Here is a 19,752-nt window from a genome sequence, read left to right as displayed (position 1 = left end):
TCGGGGGAAGTGGCTCTGTGGGCAGTTGTGGAACAGCTGACAGAAAGAAAAATAAATGCACATTTGGAGTGGTCCTCCTTCTCCCAAGGCTGGCGATGTATTCCAAATGGCATCCTATTCCCTATATAGTGCACTACTTTAGACTAGAGCCCCATGGGTCCTGGTTAAAATTAGTGCACTATATAGGGAACAGGGAGCCATTTGGGACATAGGGTGGCTGAAAAAAAATTGAACTGGAAGGACCACAAGGACAAAATAACAGATAATGAGAAACAAGGAACAGACAAACTGTCGCAGAAATGTTGGAATTCAAACCCAGCGACCAACAACATGCACGAGATGCGAGAGCAAGAGAGTCAGTGAGTATGCTGGTAGTCCTGAGCTGCCTCTGTATGTCTGTGTCGGAGGGAGTAGGAGTAAGAGTGGGAGCATCTGCAGAAGATGAAAGGGCTGGCAGGCCCCTGGAGGACTCCACCATTCCCAGCCTCCTCCCTCCCCGGGGATTCACAGCACAGCCAGAGAAGAAGAATTAGGCCAGCTCTAATCTATACCCTCACAATGTGACAAACTGTCTCTGACTAGCTAATGTACACACTCAGTGGGAAAGACAGAAACTTTCAGCAAAGGCATAGTTAGGTGTGTCGGTATGGTCTAGTGGCAGTGCTGCCAACTCCTAGTTAGGTGTGTCTGGGTATGGTCTAGTGGTAGTGCTGCCAACTCCTAGTTAGGAGTGTCTGAGTATGGTCTAGTGGTAGTGCTGCCAACTCCTAGTTAGGAATGTCTGAGTATGGTCTAGTGGTAGTGCTGCCAACTCCTAGTTAGGTGTGTCTGGGTAAGGTCTAGTGGTAGTGCTGCCAACTCCTAGTTAGGTGTGTCTGAGTATGGTCTAGTGGTAGTGCTGCCAACTCCTAGTTAGGAGTGTCTGAGTATGGTCTAGTGGTAGTGCTGCCAACTCCTAGTTAGGAATGTCTGAGTATGGTCTAGTGGTAGTGCTGCCAACTCCTAGTTAGGAATGTCTGAGTATGGTCTAGTGGTAGTGCTGCCAACTCCTAGTTAGGTGTGTCTGAGTATGGTCTAGTGGTAGTGCTGCCAACTCCTAGTTAGGTGTGTCTGAGTATGGTCTAATGGTAGTGCTGCCAACTCCTAGTTAGGTGTGTCTGGGTAAGGTCTAGTGGTAGTGCTGCCAACTCCCGACCACACATGCCCGCTGGCGGGGTTATGAATACCGCCTCCGTCCCTTCTCTCCGTCTTCCTCTGAATACCGCCTTGGTCCCTACTCTCCGTCTTCCTCTGAATACCGCCTTGGTCCCTACTTTCAGTCTTCCTCTGTATCTGAATACCGCCTCGGTCCCTACTCTCAGTCTTCCTCTGTATCTGAATACCGCCTCGGTCCCTACTCTCAGTCTTCCTCTGTATCTGAATACCGCCTCGGTCCCTACTCTCAGTCTTCCTCTGTATCTGAATCCCGCCTCGGTCCCTTCTCTTTGTCTTCCTCTGTATCTGAATACCGCCTCGGTCCCTTCTCTCAGTCTTCCTCTGTATCTGAATACCGCCTCGGTCCCTTCTCTCAGTCTTCCTCTGTATCTGAATACCGCCTCGGTCCCTTCTCTCAGTCTTCCTCTGTATCTGAATACCGCCTCGGTCCCTACTCTCAGTCTTCCTCTGTATCTGAATACCGCCTCGGTCCCTTCTCTCCGTCTTTCTCTGAATACCGCCTCGGTCCCTACTCTCAGTCTTCCTCTGTATCTGAATACCGCCTCGGTCCCTTCTCTCCGTCTTTCTCTGAATCCCGCCTCGGTCCCTACTCTCCGTCTTTTTTATTTATTTCACCTTTATTTAACCCGGTAGGCCAGTTGAGAACAAGTTCTCATTTACAACTGCGACCTGGCCAAGATAAAGCAAAGCGACACAAACAACAACACAGAGTTACACATGGAATAAAGAAACGTACAGTCATTAACACAATAGAAAAGTCTATATACAGTGTGTGCAAATGAAGTAAGATTAGGGAGGTAAGGCAATAAATAGGCCATAGTGGCGAAATAATTACAATTTAGCAATTAAACACTGGAGTGATAGATGTGCAGAAGATGAATGTGCAAGTAGAGATACTGGGGTGCAAAGGTGAAAAAAATTATAATAATAACAATATGGGGATGAGGTAGTTGAATGGGCTATTTAAAAATGGGCTATGTACAGGTGCAATGATCTGTAAGCTGCTCTGACAGCTGGTGCTTAAAGTTAGTGAGGGAGATATGAGTCTCCATGAGTGGCCTGTAAGGCTGTAAACTAACAAAATGTGGAAATGGTCATTGTATATAAAATAAAGACAGTGATAACATATTTTCAAATGTAGTCATTTGATTTAATAAGCTAAAGTACTATTGATTGAGGAAGTAGATCAGATGCAGCTCCTTAAAAATGTTTAGCCATAGAATGCATTCATTTTCAGGTTCTACTAGTTGTGAAACTGGGTGCACTGGGTTAAATTGTGATTAAAATAGGTTTGGAATGTGAGTGAGTGAGTGAGTGAGTGAGTGAGTGAGTGAGTGAGTGAGTGAGTGAGTGAGTGAGTGAGTGAGTGAGTGAGTGAGTGAGTGAGTGAGTGAGTGAGTGAGTGAGTGAGTGAGTGAGTGAGTGAGTGAGTGAGTGAGTGAGTGAGTGAGTGAGTGAGAGAGAGAGAGAGAGAGAGAGAGAGAGAGAGAGAGAGAGAGAGTGAGAAAACATAGAGATAATTACTTGACACATCGGAAAGAATACAAAAAAAACAGAGCAAACTAGAATGCTATTTGGCCCTAAATAGAGAGTACACACTGGCAGAATACCTGACCACTGTGACTGACCCAAACTTAAGGAAACCTTTGATTATGTACAGACTAAGTGAGTTTAGCCTTGCTATTGAGAAAGGCAGCCATAGGCAGACCTGGCTCTCAAGAGAGGATAGGCTATATGCACACTGCCCACAAAATGAGGTCCAAAACTGAGCTGCACTTCCTAACCTCCTGCCAAATGTATGACCATATTAAAGACACATATTTCCCTCAAATGAAACAGATCCACAAAGAATTGGGTGGAATATCACAGTATGGCATCACAGCAGCAAGATGTGTGACCTTTTGCAAAAAGAAAAGGGCAACCAGTAAATAACAAACACCATTGTAAATTCAACCCATATTTATGTTAATTTATTTTCCTTTTTGTACTTTAACTATTTGCACATAATATGACATTTGGTGCCAGGACAACAACCTCTCCCTCAACGTGATCAAGACAAAGGAGATGATTGTGGACTACAGGAAAAGGAGGACTGAGCACGCCCCCATTCTCATCGACAGGGCTTTAGTGGAGCAGGTTGAAAGCTTCAAGTTCCTTGGGGTCCAAGCACATCAAGACAGTTGTGAAGAGGGCATGACAAAACCTATTCCCCCTCAGGAGACTGAACAGATTTGGCATTGGTCCTCAGATACTCAAATGGTTCTACTTCTGCACCATCGAGAGCATCCTGACTGCTCGGCCTCCAACCGCAAGGCACTAGAGAGGGTAGTGCGTACGGCCCAGTACATCACCGGGGCCAAGCTTCCTGCCATCCAGGACCTCTATACCAGGCGGTGTCAGAGGATAGCCCTAAAAATTGTCAAAGACTGTAGCCACCCTAGTCATAGACTGTTTTCTCTGCTTCCGCACGGCAAGTGGTACAGGAGCGCCAAGTCTAGGTCCAATAGGCTTATAAACAGCTTCTATCCCCAAGCCATAAGCTTCCTGAACATCTAATCCAATGGTTACCCAGTCTCTTTTACGCTGCTGCTACTCTCTGTTTATTATCTATGCATAGTCACTTTAATAACTACCTATATGTACATATTACCTCAACTAACCGGTGCCCCCATACATTGACTCTGTACCGGTACCCCCTGTATATAGCCTCACTATTGTGATTTTACTGCTGCTCTAATTATTTGTTACTTTTGTTTCTTTTCTTTTTTGGGGGGTATTTTTCATTGACAAATGAGAGAGAGAGCGAGAGAGAGAGAGAGATTCATTCTATAGCTAGAGGACTCCTGATATCTCCAGGAGTGATAAGTATAATTTTTTGTCTTCATCTGCTGTCTAGTACTGTCTTTTTGCTAGCTAGGGCCATCTACTTTAAGTGCTGCCTGTCTTGCCAGTAGCCTACTTGGGATGTGAACTGCTGACTGTTGATAACTTTCAGATGATTGTTGACAACCAAGATTAAGGGGCAGGGCAATTTCTGACATTGTGGATTTTGGCCCTGATGGAGACTTGGATCACCTAGGAGAACACTGCTAATCCAGCTGCTTTTTCGTTATCTGACTGCATTTTTTCTCATAGTCCAAGAGCATCTGGTCAACGCGGTGGTGGCACAGGGCTACTCATTTCTCCTAAATTTTGATTTTCTATTTTCTCCCTCTCTCACCTGTCCATCTCCTCTTTTGAATTCCATGCTGTCACTGTCATTTCTCCACTCAAGCTTAACATTGTTGTCATCTATCGCCTACCCGGTGCCCTTAGAGAGTTCCTCAGTGAGCTTGACACCTTGATAAGCTGATTGGCTGATGTTAAAAGGGATTTAAAAATACATTTGATTCATAAATAAATTTGATTGATAAGCTCATTTCCTGACAATGGTTCACCCCTCTTCATACTGGGTGACTTCAACCTCCCGACATCTGCCTTTGATTAATTTCTTTCCAACTGTTTTTTTACCCCTCCTCGCCTCTTTTGACCTGACCCTTTCCCAGTCCTGTCCCTCCCAATACGCTTGACCTCATCTTTCCTAGAGGCTGTTCGCCGACTAATCTCACGACAACCCCCCTCCAGGTCTCTGATCACTACTTTGGTTCATTTTCTGTCTCCATTTCCTCCAACCATAGCCACTCTAAGCCCCTACCCAGATAGTCATATGCAGTCGCAATCTTCGCTCTCTCTCTCCTCTTGTATCCTATCATCTCTCCCTTCTGCTAAATCCTCCTCTATCCTGTCTCCTGATTCTGCCTCTTCAACCCTACTCTCCTCCCTTTCCGCATCATATGACTCACACTGTCCCCTTTCCTCCCGGCCGGCTCGGCCCTCCCCTCCTGCTCCGTGGCTGAGTGACTGTGACGCCCCCTCCCTGCTCTGTCTACTGGGTTCTGCTGTGTTTACTTCCTGCAGGAGATTGGTGGGCGGAGTAGGAGAGGGGGACAGAGCTGGGAGGGTCGTCAGTGCTGATGGGGCACACCTGTGAAAGCTCAGCTGTGGCATAAAGCCACTGTTTCCCCCATTCAGCAAGAGATTCTTCTCTCCATGCATACCTTTGGTTGTTTTGTTGTGGCTTTGGCATGTGACACCTAATTTACTGACCTTCATGCCTCATCTGATTATTGTTGTGAGTGTTTATTTATTTATGGAATAAATTCATTTTGTTATTCCTTTACTCAGTGTGTGGTTTCCCATTGTTTGTTACAATCTTGAGCCAGGTTGTAACAGTGACTCATTGCAAGCTTACAGAACAGGGCTGCGGGCAGCTAAGCGAAAATGGAGGAAAACAAAACTTCCGGAGGACCTATCATCCTTTCACTCCCACCTCTCTACATTCTCTTCCTCTTTATCCACTTCTAAAGCCTCATTCTATCACTCTCAATTTCAAGCTTCTGCCTCTAACCCTAGGAAACTCTCACCTTGAAATGAAAAAAAAGAACAATACTTATTAACAATAATAATATGTCAACTATTGTCTAGTAATAATAATGATAAAATAAAAAAACTTACATTAACAACACACAAAAGTTGTACAACTACTAATAGGACTACAACTAATAAAAACTACTGTTACAACTATTAAAACTAAGTACCTATAATATATACATCTATATTTACAAATATCTCCACATGGTGATATTTCTATTAGTTATTATATACACTGCTCAAAAAAATAAAGGGAACACTTAAACAACACAATGTAACTCCAAGTCAATCACACTTCTGTGAAATCAAACTGTCCACTTAGGAAGCAACACTGATTGACAATAAATTTCACATGCTGTTGTGCAAATGGAATAGACAAAAGGTGGAAATTATAGGCAATTAGCAAGACACCCCCAATAAAGGAGTGATTCTGCAGGTGGTGACCACAGACCACTTCTCAGTTCCTATGCTTCCTGGCTGATGTTTTGGTCACTTTTGAATGCTGGCGGTGCTCTCACTCTAGTGGTAGTATGAGACGGAGTCTACAACCCACACAAGTGGCTCAGGTAGTGCAGCTCATCCAGGATGGCACATCAATGCGAGCTGTGGCAAGAAGGTTTGCTGTGTCTGCCAGCGTAGTGTCCAGAGCATGGAGGCGCTACCAGGAGACAGGACAGTACATCAGGAGACGTGGAGGAGGCCGTAGGAGGGCAACAACCCAGCAGCAGGACCGCTACCTCCCACTTTGTGCAAGGAGTAGCACTGCCAGAGCCCTGCAAAATGACCTCCAGCAGGCCACAAATGTGCATGTGTCTGCTCAAACGGTCAGAAACAGACTCCATGAGGGTGGTATGAGGGCCCGACGTCCACAGGTGGGGGTTGTGCTTACAGCCCAACACCGTGCAGGACATTTGGCATTTGCCAGAGAACACCAAGATTGGCAAATTTGCCCTGTGCTCTTCACAGATGAAAGCAGGTTCACACTGAGCACATAAGCACATGTGACAGACGTGACAGAGCGTTCTGCTGCCTGCAACATCCTCCTGCATGACCGGTTTGGCGGTGGGTCAGTCATGGTGTGGGGTGGTATTTCTTTGTGGGGCCGCACAGCCCTCCATGTGCTCGCCAGAGGTAGCCTGACTGCCATTAGGTACCGAGATGAGATCCTCAGAGCCCGTGTGAGAGCATATGCTGACACATGCACATGTGGCCTGCTGGAGGTCATTTTGCAGGGCTCTGGCAGTGCTACTCCTTGCACAAAGGCGGAGGTAGCGGTCCTGCTGCTGGGTTGTTGCCCTCCTACGGCCTCCTCCACATCTCCTGATGTACTGGCCTGTCTCCTTGTAGTGCCTCCATGCTCTGGACACTACGCTGACAGACACAGCAAACCTTCTTGCCACAGCTCACATTGATGTGCCATCCTGGATGAGCTGCACTACCTGAGCCACTTGTGTGGGTTGTAGACTCCGTCTCATGCTACCACTAGAGTGAGAGCACCGCCAGCATTCAAAAGTGACCAAAACATCAGCCAGGAAGCATAGGAACTGAGAAGTGGTCTGTGGTCACCACCTGCAGAATCACTCCTTTATTGGGGGTGTCTTGCTAATTGCCTATAATTTCCACCTTTTGTCTATTCCATTTGCACAACAGCATGTGAAATTTATTGTCAATCAGTGTTGCTTCCTAAGTGGACAGTTTGATTTCACAGAAGTGTGATTGACTTGGAGTTACATTGTGTTGTTTAAGTGTTCCCTTTATTTTTTGAGCAGTGTAGTAAAATACATCTGAGTTTGTGCGGCTTTTCCGTCCTGACTGTGTTCGTGTCATTAAAAAAAGAAGCCACAAAAAGAGCCGTGGACAGATCAAACCAGACTTAGGGGTAAACTAAGCACTGTACTGGTTGCTAGGTTCTTCTGTATGTTGTTCTTGGTCTCATGGCAATGAAGTTGGCCATTAAGTAAAAAAGGTATGCAGCTTGGAGATAAGCAGGCTCGTCCTTTGTCAGGTTTAGGTTTTGTGCTATTTATTTATAGCTAATCAATGTGGGAGGAAACATATGGCCAGTTAGAGAACCTCATGTAGTTAAATAGCCTCAGAGGCTTCAGAAACGATGTGTTTGCATCCAGATGGGAAGATTAGCAAGGAACACGACAGACTGGTGTGACCACTTTGTTGTTTGAGTACCGTCGATAAGTCAGTCAACGCTAAAAGAAGAAATATATTACGTAAGTAAATACAGGGTTTTAGAAAGAAAGCAGTGACAAAAGTTCTGTTCAATGAGACATAACATATACGGGCTATGATGTCACCCTGCTAATTGTGTGTTGATGATTGAGTGAAGTGAAGGGGGTGTATGTTCAGTCCCCTATAGTGAAGGGGGTGTATGTTCAGTGCTGTCATCGCCTGCATCCAAAATGGCACACTATTCTCTATATAGTGCACTACTTTTGACCAGAGCCCTATTGGCCCTGGTCCCTATAGGTCCTAGTCAAAAGTAGCGTACTATACAGAGAATGGGGTATATGTTCAGTGCCATCATATTGCTCACCGCCTGTTGAGATAGATGGTCAGTCTCACATTGGGGCCAGCGGTGTGTTTGTTCGGCTCCTCGGTGCTCTGTCTGTCCTCTGGCTGCTCTCTAACAGGGGTTTACGTCCTGCTGTACGAGGCCCACCAGTCTGAATCATGGTCTTCACATCTTTAAGCCTGGAGGTGGTGGTGTTATTAGTTTGTCTTTCTGGGGTAACACGGCAGCAGCAGCAGACTCTTTTACCAAGTCTTTAGCTCTCCTCTGAGCAACACAGTCTTATTTTGAAATATCGGGCTGCAAAAAACAAAAACAAGCAATGGCATATTTATTTGAGGACAGCAGTTAGTGGATATCTCAGGATAGTTTTAAGTGTTATTAGTCGTACGTAAGGGATACGCATGGTATTTAACCTTACATCATCCAACCATACGTCATTCAACCAAATGCTTACTTGCAGGTTTCTTCTCGACAATGCAACAACAATAAGAAATAACAAAGATAAGAATACAAACAAAGTAAACGGCTCAGTAGAGTTCTTTTTGTTGCATAAGTATAATACAGGTAGGCACAATTTATATTCAAATATTTACACCTGTATTGGGGAAGTGTATAAACTGAGCGGTATAATAAGAGTCTGGTAGCAGCAGCTGTGATGTGTGTGGGTGTGTGTAGCATGAATGTATGTGTGTATATCTGTGTGGGTGTGTGAGTACATGTGTTCTAAGCTAGGGAGAATCAGAGCAGGTGGTCAGTCCAGTTCAACTGCTCAGCAGTCTGATGGCTTGTACACAGAAACTGGATAGTCATTGGTCAATAATGGTCCTCGTCTATAGCTAAAACTCTCACATACACAAAGAAAATGAATTCAGATGCGATAGAGGCAGAACCAACTAATAGACAACAGTGTTTTTATCCAGCTGGAGACACTGTCCAACACAGTGTCCCAAATTATACCTTATTCCCTTAATAGTGCACTACATTTGACCAGGGCACATAGAGCTCTGGTCAAAATAAGTGCATTATATAGGGAATAGAGTGCAATTTGGGAAGCAAAACATGGCTTTAATTGGAACAAATGTCTTCAGTTTCAGCAGATTAATTATAGATATTTGGACTTGAGGACCTGAAAGCCTGGGGACATGCAGTTGATCACGTTGCTGCAAAGTCTCCCGTTAAATAAATGGCACAGCCAGCAGCCTCTACTGCTCAAATTCACTCTACTTTGTATGAGCATTACTCTTCTTCTACCATGATAACATTGTGAACCTCTCTCTGCTGCAAAGCCCATAAAAAGGGAGGCTGAACTCAGTCCCTCTAGGCTTTTGTGGCTGAGATATTTACTATCAAACAGCACGGAGCATTTAAACCAAATTGCATGGAATCTTTAGATCTCTCAGAGGACTGAGGGTTGAAAATATGTTAAAATACTTGACTTTAAAAATCTGTTACACTGGATCACATACAACTCTGGCATATTACTAACAGTTATGTCAATAGAATGTAATATCTTATGGGTTGTCAGAAGACACTATGATCTAGCATCATTATATTGGACATAAATGTCACATACTATATGCTAATCCAACAGGAAAAAACAAAACGGCAGTTGGAACAAACCAACTGAAATGACTCAAGGTGACCTTTTGACCGACTCACCTGGATATCCTTACTCAGGCCGTTGATCCATGCATCCACTGTCTTCTTAATCCTGACTTCCTCTGTGGTGTCCCTGTAACAGAGGAACACATGGAAGCTTTTGCATGCTGGAGCTGCAGCCAACCTCCCTACTTCCCAACAGAATGTACACATCCCCCTTCCACACCACATAAAATAAATCACACATACATGCTCTTCCCAGGACACTCAATCACATCAACGTCAACTCATATGACACAGTACTTTAGATCTTCCCATATGAGTTAACAGGAAACAAGACTATTAAGTATGTTTCATTATAACAGTTTACTCAACTAATAGCTATCTCTCTAATAGACTAGAGCAGTGTCTGTCTATCCATATGAACACATACTTGGTAAGATAATCTAGTACCATAAGAAACCATAATACAGTGGCAAGAAAAAGTATGTGAACCCTTTAGAATTACCTGGATTTCTGCATAAATTGGTCATGAAATTTGATCTGATCTTCATTTAAGTCACAACAACAGACAACCACAGTCTGCTTAAACTAATAACACAAACAATTATAATTGTTCATATCTTTATTGAACAAACCGTGTAAACATTCACAGTGCAGGTTGGAAAAAGTATGTGAACCCTTGGATTTAATAACAGGTTGACCCTCCTTTGGCAGCAATAAACTCAACCAAACGTTTTCTGTAGTTGCGGATCAGACCTGCACAACGGTTAGGAGGAATTTTGGACCATTCTTCTTTACAAAACTGTTTCAGTTCAGCAATATTCTTGGGATGTCTGGTGTTAACCACTTTCTTGAGGTCATGCCACAGCATCTCAATCGGGTTGAGGTCAGGACTCTGACTGGGCCACTCCAGAAGGCGTATTTTCTTCTGTTAAAGCCATTCTGTTGTTGATTTTCTTCTGTGTTTTGGGTCTTTGTCCTGTTGCCTCACCCAACTTTTGCTGAGCTTCAATGGCGGACAGATAGCCGTATATTCTCCTGCAAAATGTCTTGATAAACTTGGGAATTCATTTTTCTGTTGATGGTAGCAAGCCGTCCAGGCCCTGAGGAAGCAAAGCAGCACCAAACAATGATGCTCCCGCCACCATACTTTAGCTGACACGGTAGGATTCTTCTTAACCTCATTGAACATTCTGTGCTGTGCTCTTGCAATCATCTTTGCAGGACAGCCACTCGTAGGGAGAGTAGCAACAGTGCTGAACTTTCTCCATTTATAGACAATTTGTCTTACTGTGGACTGATGAACATTAAGGCTTTTAGTGATACTTTTGTAACCCTCTCCAGCTTTATGCAAGTCAACACTTCTTAATATTAGGGTCTTCTGAGATCTCTTTTGTTCGAGGCATGGTTCAAATCAGGCAATGCTTCTGCTTCTGAATAGCAAACTCAAGTTCTGTGAGTGTTTTTTATAGGGCAGGGCAGCTCTAACCAACATCTCCAATCTGGTCTCATTGATTGAACTCCAGGTTAGCTGACTCCTGACTCCAATTAGCTTTTGGAGGTCATTAGCCTTGGGGTTCACATACTTTTTCCAACCTACACTGTGAATGTTTAAATTATGTACTCAATATAGTCAAGAAAAATACAATAATGTTTATTAGTTTAAGCACACTGTGTTTGTCTATTGTTGTGACAAATGTTATGCAGAAATCCAGGTAATTACAAAGGGTTCACATACTTTTTCATGCCACTGTATATCCCTAATAATACTGTCTGTTACAAATCTATCAATAAGTCATCAACACAACAATTTGCTAGACTTTAGCAGCTATGGAAATGAAAGCACCAGAGTGATACAATCAGAGGGTATACTACATTACACAGATCCCTCTCTCTCCTCTCTCCACATTTTGTTGTGTTACAAAGTGGGATTCAAATGTATTCAATTGTAATTTTTTGTCAACGATCTACACAAAATACTTTAATATCAAACTAGAAGAAAAATTCTAACATTTGTTTAAAAAAGTGAATATCTTGATGAGATAAGTATTCAACCCCCTGTGTTACAACGTGTTCGATTCCCCTTTGGCAGCGATTACAGCTGTGAGTCTTTCTGGGAAAGTCTAAGAGCGGTGCACACCTGGGTTGTACAAGATTTGCACATTATAATTAAATACAAATTCTTCAAGCTTTGTCAAGTTGGTTGATGATGATCATAGCTAGACAGCCATTTTCAAGTCTGTAACTTGGCCACTCAGGAACATTCAAAGTCGCTTTGGTAAGCAACGCTAGTGTATATTTGGTCTTGTGTTTAAGGTTATTGTTTTGTCTGTTGGAAAGCAGACTGAACCAGATTCTCATCTAGGATTTACTTTTAGTGCCTTATTGCAAACAGGACTCATGTTTTGTAATATTTTTTTATTTTCACTCTGTCAATTAGGTCAGTATTGTGGAGTAACTACAATATGCTTGAACCATCCTCAGTTTCTCCTATCACAGCCATGAAACTCTGTAACTGTTTTAAAGTCACCATTGGCTTCATGGTGAAATCCCTGAGTGATTACCTTCCTCTCAAGTAACTAAGTTAGGAAGGATGCCTGTATCTTTGTAGTGACTGGGTGTATTGACACACCATCCAAAGTGTAATTAATAACTTCTCCATGCTCAAAGGGATATTTAATGTCAGATTTTTTTTTTACCCATCTACCAATAGGTGCTCTTCTTTGTGACGCATTGGAAAACCTCCCTGGTTTTTGTGGTTGAATCTGTGTTTGAAATTCACTGCTCGACTGAGGGACCTTACAGATAATTGTATGTGTGGGGTACAGAGATGAGGTAGTCATTACAAAATCATGTTATGCACTCTTATTGCACACACCGAGTCCATGGAACTTATTATGTGACTTGTTAAGCAAGTTGTTTTACTCCTGAACTTATTTAGGCTTTCCATAACAAAAGGGGTTGAATACTTTTTGACTCAAGACATTTAAGCTTTTCATTTTTTATTAATTTGTAAAAACATCAAAAATTATAATTCTACTGACATTATGGGGTATTGTGTGTAGGCCAGTGACAATACAAAATTCAGGCTGTAACACAACAAAATGTGAAAAAGGTCAAGGGGTGTGAATACTTTCTGTACTGTAGCACTATGTCAAAAGCACAGCAAGCTATCCAGACGGAATAAGAGAAAGTGGCTACTGAGGCTTGACAGATGCGTCCCAGCTCAGTGAGGAAAGCCCACCAGGGCTGCTGTGTGTGTGTGTGGCAGGTAGCTCCTCATTTGGATACTGAGGGGAGAGTCTCTGTCTCTGGGCAGAAAAATGCCATCTCCATTTCCCTCTCAGATCCTGAGGAGTGAGAGATCTGGTTTCTGCTGTGAGGTGAGCAGCTGGTTGGAGTGGGAGTGTAGAGGAGGGGAGATGAGAAGAGAGTAGAGGGAGGGTAGAGGAGAGGGAGGGTAAAGGAGAGGGAGAGAGGGAGGGTAAATGAGAGGGAGGGAGGGAGGGTAAAGGAGATGGAGGGAGGGTAAATGAGAGTGAGAGAGGGAGGTTAGAGGAGAGGGAGAGGAGAGGGAGGGGAGGGAAGACGGGAGGAGAGGAAGGGTAGAGGAGAGTAAAGGTGGAGAGGGAGGGAGATGGAGGGGAGAGAGGGAGGGAGGGCAAAGGGGAGGGGAGAGGAAGGGTAGAGGAGAGGAGAGGGAGGGGAGAGGAGAGGAAGGGGAGGGGAGAGGAGGGGTGAGGGAGAATAGCGTCACACACACAGACAGATGCAAACCTCATTGCAGATGAAGCTACCCTCCATGACTGTGTTAGCTCCAAGCCCTGGTGTCTCTTTGATTCTGTGTCAGTTTGTGATCTGGGATTGATCTGCCTAATCAGGTGCTGCTTCCAGACACTTCAGTTTCATCAGTGCAGCATGTGACCTTCAATAAACTACTTTCTGCAAAAAACACGTATTATTATTCTAGAATGTTGAAAGCCTCCCATATATATTCAACACCTTGAATATAGTTTTGTTGTGATAGGCTTGTCCATGATTGCAAGCCTATCTACTGCTGCTATAATAGGCATCTTCACAAGCTGAAATGTAAAACAAATGTAAATGATAGCTGAAAGTGAAGGCCTGGGAATCATACAGCCAATATGCAACGATTCCTACAGATCATAGGAAATGGCAAGAGCTAATGATAGTAATTCTGCAGGCATAATAACCCCATTGGAACAGCGTCAGGAAATTCTCTGCAATATGAAAAACAGAAACAGTGTGTCACTGCCTATGGAGGTCTAACAGGGAGAGCACAGACTCAACACAACTCAACACAGAAACTAAAACAGATAAGGCTGCCTGAACCCCTGCCTGGACATTATTTCCTTGAAAATTTCAAACAACTGTCTGTGCCAACTGCCAAGGGTTGTGTACAACTGACTGTCTGCTTCCAATTTACAGACAGGGGAAATGAGGATTAATCTTTAAGCCAGGACAACATTTGTCCAGCAACAAAATACTGAAGAGGCCAAACAAAAGAAATCAGAGGAATGTGAAGAGAATAAATTGAATAGAAAATCATTTTCGAAGAAGAACAAAAGAGCTGTGGAATGGTGAAAGTAAACCCCTAACTGTAGGAACAGAGATACTGCAGACAGACATTTACATTTTAGTCATTTAGTTCTTATCCAGAGTGACTTACAGGAGAAATTAGGGTTAAGTGACTTGCTCAAGGGCACAATGACATATTTCTCTCTTAGTCGGCTCGGGGATTCGAACCGGCGACCTTTTGGGTTACTGGCCCAATGCTTTTAAGCGCTAGGCTACTTGCGGACCGAGACCCCAGACAGACAGATGCCCCAGACAGACAAGCCCCAGACTGGTGTGGACCAGTGCCAGGACGCCCATCCAAGTGTGTTCTCAATGAACCCATCTGGTGAGATGTAATACAAGTAAACAGAGCACAAACTGTCATGCAGGGATTGAGATGGACGGCACATTTTTGTTTGCAAATGGCTTCATTAATATGTTTTAATATTAATATGTTAAAATTTGTCACAACAATAGACAAACACAGTGTGCTTAAACTAATAAACAAGTCTCTCATTGTTGCTGCTGCTATAGACCTCCCTCTGCCCCCAGCTGTGCCCTCGATACCATATGTGAGTTGATTGCCCCCCATCTATCTTCTGAGCTCGTGTTACTAGGTGACCTAATCTGGGACATGCTTAACACCCCGGCCATCCTACAATCTAAGCTTGGTGCCCTTAATCTCACACAAAATATCAGTGAACCTACCAGGTACAACCCCAAATTCATAAACACGGGCATCCTCATAGATATCATCCTGAACAACTTGCCCTCCAAATACACCTCTGCTGTTTTCAATCAAGATCTCAGCGATCACGGCCTCATTGCCAGCGTCCGTAATGGGTCTGCGACCAAACGACCACCCCTCATCACTGTCAAACGCTCCCTAAAACACTTCTGCGAGCAGGCCTTTCTAATCGACCTGGCCGGGGTATCCTGGAATGACATTGACCTCATCCCGTCAGTAGATGATGCCTGGCTATTCTTTAAAAGTGCCTTCCTCACCATCTTAAATAAGCATGTGTAACAGTATAACTTTAGACCGTCCCCTCGCCCCGACCCGGGCGCGAACCAGGGACCCTCTGCACACATCAACAACTGACACCCACGAAGCGTCGTTACCCATCGCTCCACAAAGGCCGCGGCCCTTGCAGAGCAAGGGGCAACACTACTTGTAGGTTTCAGAGCAAGTGACGTAACTGATTGAAACGCAAGTAGCGCGTACCCGCTAACTAGCTAGCCATTTCACATCCGTTACACTCACCCCCCTTTCAACCTCCTCCTTTTCCGCAGCAACCAGTGATCCGGGTCAACAGCATCAATGTAACAGTATAACTTTAAACCGTCCCCTCGCCCCGACACGGGCGCGGACAAGGGACCCTCTGCACACATCAACAACTGACACCCACGAAGCGTCGTTACCCATCGCTCCACAAAGGCCGCGGCCCTTGCAGAGCAAGGGGCAACACTACTTGTAGGTTTCAGAGCAAGTGACGTAACTGATTGAAACGCAAGTAGCGCGTACCCGCTAACTAGCTAGCCATTTCACATCCGTTACACATGCCCCATTCAAAAAATGTAGAACTAGGAATAGATATACTCCTTGGTTCACTCCAGACCCGTCTGCCCTTGACCAGCACAAAAACATCCTGTGGTGTTCTGCATTAGCATCGAATAGCCCCTGTGATATGCAACTTTTCAGGGAAGTTAGGAACAAATATACACAGGCAGTTAGGAAAGCTAAGGTCAGCTTTTTCAAACAGAAATTTGCATCCTGTAGTACAAACTCAAAAAAGTTCTGGGGCACTGTAAAGTTAATGGATAATAAGAGCACCTCCTCCCAGCTGCCCATTGCTCTGAGGCTAAGAAACACTGTTACCACCAATAAAACCACTATAATTGAGAATTTCATTAAGCATTTCTCTACGGCTGGCCATGCTTTCCACCTGGCTACCCCGGTCAACTGCCCGGCACCCTCCACAGCAACCCGCCAAAGCTCCCACCATTTCTCCTTCACCCAAATCCAGATAGCTGATCTTCTGAAAGAGCTGCAAAATCTGGACCCCTACAAATCAGCCGGGTTAGACAATCTGGACACTCTCTTTCTAAAATTATCTGCCGAAATTGTTGCAACCCCTATTACTAGCCTGTTCAACCTCTCTTTTGTATCGTCTGAGATTCCCAAAGATTGGAAAGCTGCCGTGGTCATCCCCCTTTTCAAAGGGGGTGACACTCTAGACCAGGGGTGTCAAACTCATTCCACGGAGGGCCTAGTGTCTGCAGGTTTTTGGTTTTTCCTTTCAATAAAGCCCTAGACAACCAGGTGTGGGGAGTTCCTAACTAATTAGTGATGTTAATTCATCAATCAAGTACAAGGGAGGAGCGAAAACCCGCAGACACTCGGCCCTCCATGGAATGAGTTTGACACCTGTGCTCTAGACCCAAACTGCTATCCTACCCTGTCTTTCTAAGGTCTTCGAAAGCCAAATTAACAAACAGATTACCGACCATTTCGAATCCCTCCGTACCTTCTCCGCTATGCAATCTGGTTTCAGAGCTGGTCATGGGTGCACCTCAGCCACGCTCAAGGTCCTAAACGACATCATAACCGCCATCGATAAGAGACATTACTGTGTAGCCGTATTCATTGACCTGGCCAAGGCTTTCGACTCTGTCAATCACCACATTCTTATTGGCAGACTCGACAGCCTTGGTTTCTCAAATGACTGCCTCGCCTGGTTTACCAACTACTTCTCTGATAGAGTTCAGTGTGTCAAATCGGAGGGCCTGTTGTCCGGACCTCTGGCAGTCTCTATGGGGGTGCTACAGGTTCAATCCTCAGGCCGACTCTCTTCTCTGTATACATCAATGATGTCGCTCTTGCTGCTGGTGATTCTCTGATCCACCTCTACGCAGACAACACCATTCTGTATACTTCTGGCCCTTCTTTGGACACTGTGTTAATGAACCTCCAGACAAGCTTCAATGCCAAGAGCTTCAATGCTCTCCTTCCGTGGCCTCCAACTGCTCTTAAATGCAAGTAAAACTAAATGCATGCTATTCAATCGATCACTGCACGCATCTGCCCGCCTGTCCAGCATCACTACTCTGGACGGCTCTGACTTAGAACACATGGACAACTACAAATACCTAGGTGTCTGGTTAGACTGCAAACACTCCTTCCAGACTCACATTAAGCATCTCCAATCCAAAATTAAATCTAGAATTGGCTTCCTATATCGCAACAAAGCATCCTTCACTCATGCTGCCAATCATGCCCTCGTAAAACTGACCATCCTACCGATCCTCGACTTCGGCGATGTCATCTATAAAATAGCCTCCAAAACTCTACTCAACAAATTGGATGCAGTCTATCACAGTGCCATCCATTTTGTCACCAAAGCCCCATACACTACCCCCCACTGCGACCTGTACGCTCTCGTTGGTTGGCCCTCGCTTCATACTCGTCGCCAAACCCACTGGCTACAGGTTATCTACAAGTCTCTGCTAGGTAAAGCCCCGCCTTATCTCAGCTCACTGGTCACCATAGCAGCACCCACTCGTAGCACGCGTTCCAGCAGATATATCTCACTGGTCACCCCCAAAGCCAATTCCTCCTTTGGTCGCCTTTCCTTACAGTTCTCTGCTGCCACTGACTGGAACGAACTGCAAAAATCACTGAAGCTGGAGACTCATATCTCCCTCACTAGCTTTAAGCACCAGCTGTCAGAGCAGATCACTGCACCTGTACATAGCCCATCTATCTACCTCATCCCCATACTGTATTTATTTATCTTACTCCTTTGCACCCCAGTATCTCTACTTGCACATTCATCTTCTGCACATCTACCATTCCAGTGTTTAATTGGTATATTGTAATTACTTTGCCACCATGGCCTATATATTGCCTTAACTCCCTTATCTTACCTCATTTGCTCTCACTGTATATAGACTTTTTTAGTTTTCTTTTTTTCTACTGTATTATTGACTGTATGTTTTGTTAATTCCATGTGTAACTCTGTGTTGTTGTATGTGTCGAATTGCTATGCTTTATCTTGGCCAGGTCGCAGTTGCAAATGAGAACTTGTTCTCAACTAGCCTACCTGGTTAAATAAAGGTGAAATTAATAAAAAATATATATATGTTGTGTGGAAAGGGACAGCACGCATTAAGTCACACCCCTGCCTCGTTTTGCATTGTCATGCAATACAAATTACTGAATCCATCAACCAACCAAACATCCAGTCACATTTGAGGGTGATGTCAGCATCAAGCCATCCACTCCCGTTCCCTTCTTCTTACCTGAGCATCTGGCAGCCCCATCCCCGTCCCGTGACCTTTTCAATGAAGGAAAATATCAAAGCTATTATGATGTGGGGGGGTGGAGGCAGCTGCATCAATCAGTGTGTTTGTGTTTTCATGCTCTGACATTAGCTCAGAGCTGATTGCGGCCGGCTGCCGGCTGCCATTTTGGAGACAATTAGCAAATAAGCTGACATTTGAGGTGAAGGGAGTAGTGTCCCACTGAGTCGACATAAAAACCAGCAAAGCATCATACCGTAGTAAAGTGTGTTGTGTGGTTGGTATGTGATGATACCATCTTAATAACCTGTTTACTGTGCTTTGCTTTATGTTGGAATTCTATGGTTGCTTTCTTTGCCTGTTCTCTGGACAGACTTATCCTTCACACCATGTATAATCCATAGAATTAGAATACCATGTCAGGTCGTATTGAATGAACCCATGCGGCTCAGTCAAGTCAAATGCTGTGGTCTGAGGAGCTTTGTTCCCTCCAGTAAGGATATTTCTCTGGTGTAATGTAGTTTCTTCAGTATGGGAGGGAATTAAGTACTATTTTAAAACTCATACAGAGAGAGAATTTGTATTGTTATGCTGCAGACTACTCTTCTGAAGCACCCAGTGAGTGAGTGAGTGAGTGAGTGAGTGAGTAAGTGAGTAAGTGAGTGAGTGAGTGAGTGAGTGAGTGAGTGAGTGAGTGAGTGAGAGAGGGAAAGAAGGAGTGAGAGGAGAATTGGAGAGTGGGAGCAAGCGAGAGCTCAGCTCCGGGTACTGCATCACAAGCCATTAGGCAATCTCACCCAGTTGGAACCTTCTTAATGTCACACTGAATCTCCAGGCGGGAAAAGGCATCGCCCTGCTCTACCGCCACTCCATAAGATGAATGCAACACTTCAGATTGTGAGTATTTACTTCTTTTTTTTTTTAACGTTCTCTTTTATCTGAGGAAGTGATAAACAACAAACATAAACAACCAAGCAGGACATCTCCTGAGTTTTACAATGACAGGATTAATCAACGGTCTCTCCATGCTTTCACATAGGCTCTCTGGTCAATTCTCC

The 19,752-nt window shown here is 44.4% G+C and overlaps 1 protein-coding gene across 2 annotated transcripts in view; it reads right to left on the bottom strand.

The window, feature by feature from the left end:
• LOC129812803 (uncharacterized) overlaps positions 1-19,752 on the bottom strand; it is a 76,589-nt gene that overhangs the window by 15,585 nt on the left and 41,252 nt on the right. For both annotated transcript variants that reach the window (XM_055864685.1, XM_055864686.1), the window contains exons 6-7: positions 9,872-9,944; positions 8,234-8,509 (exon numbers count right to left, since the gene is read on the bottom strand). The gene's annotated coding sequence lies outside the window, so the exon portion shown is untranslated. The remainder of the gene's footprint in view (positions 1-8,233; positions 8,510-9,871; positions 9,945-19,752) is intronic.

This window comes from Salvelinus fontinalis, chromosome 16, assembly GCF_029448725.1.
Source record: "Salvelinus fontinalis isolate EN_2023a chromosome 16, ASM2944872v1, whole genome shotgun sequence".
Classification (NCBI taxonomy): Eukaryota; Metazoa; Chordata; class Actinopteri; order Salmoniformes; family Salmonidae; genus Salvelinus; species Salvelinus fontinalis.
This window is presented reverse-complemented; position numbering and strand designations above follow the sequence as displayed.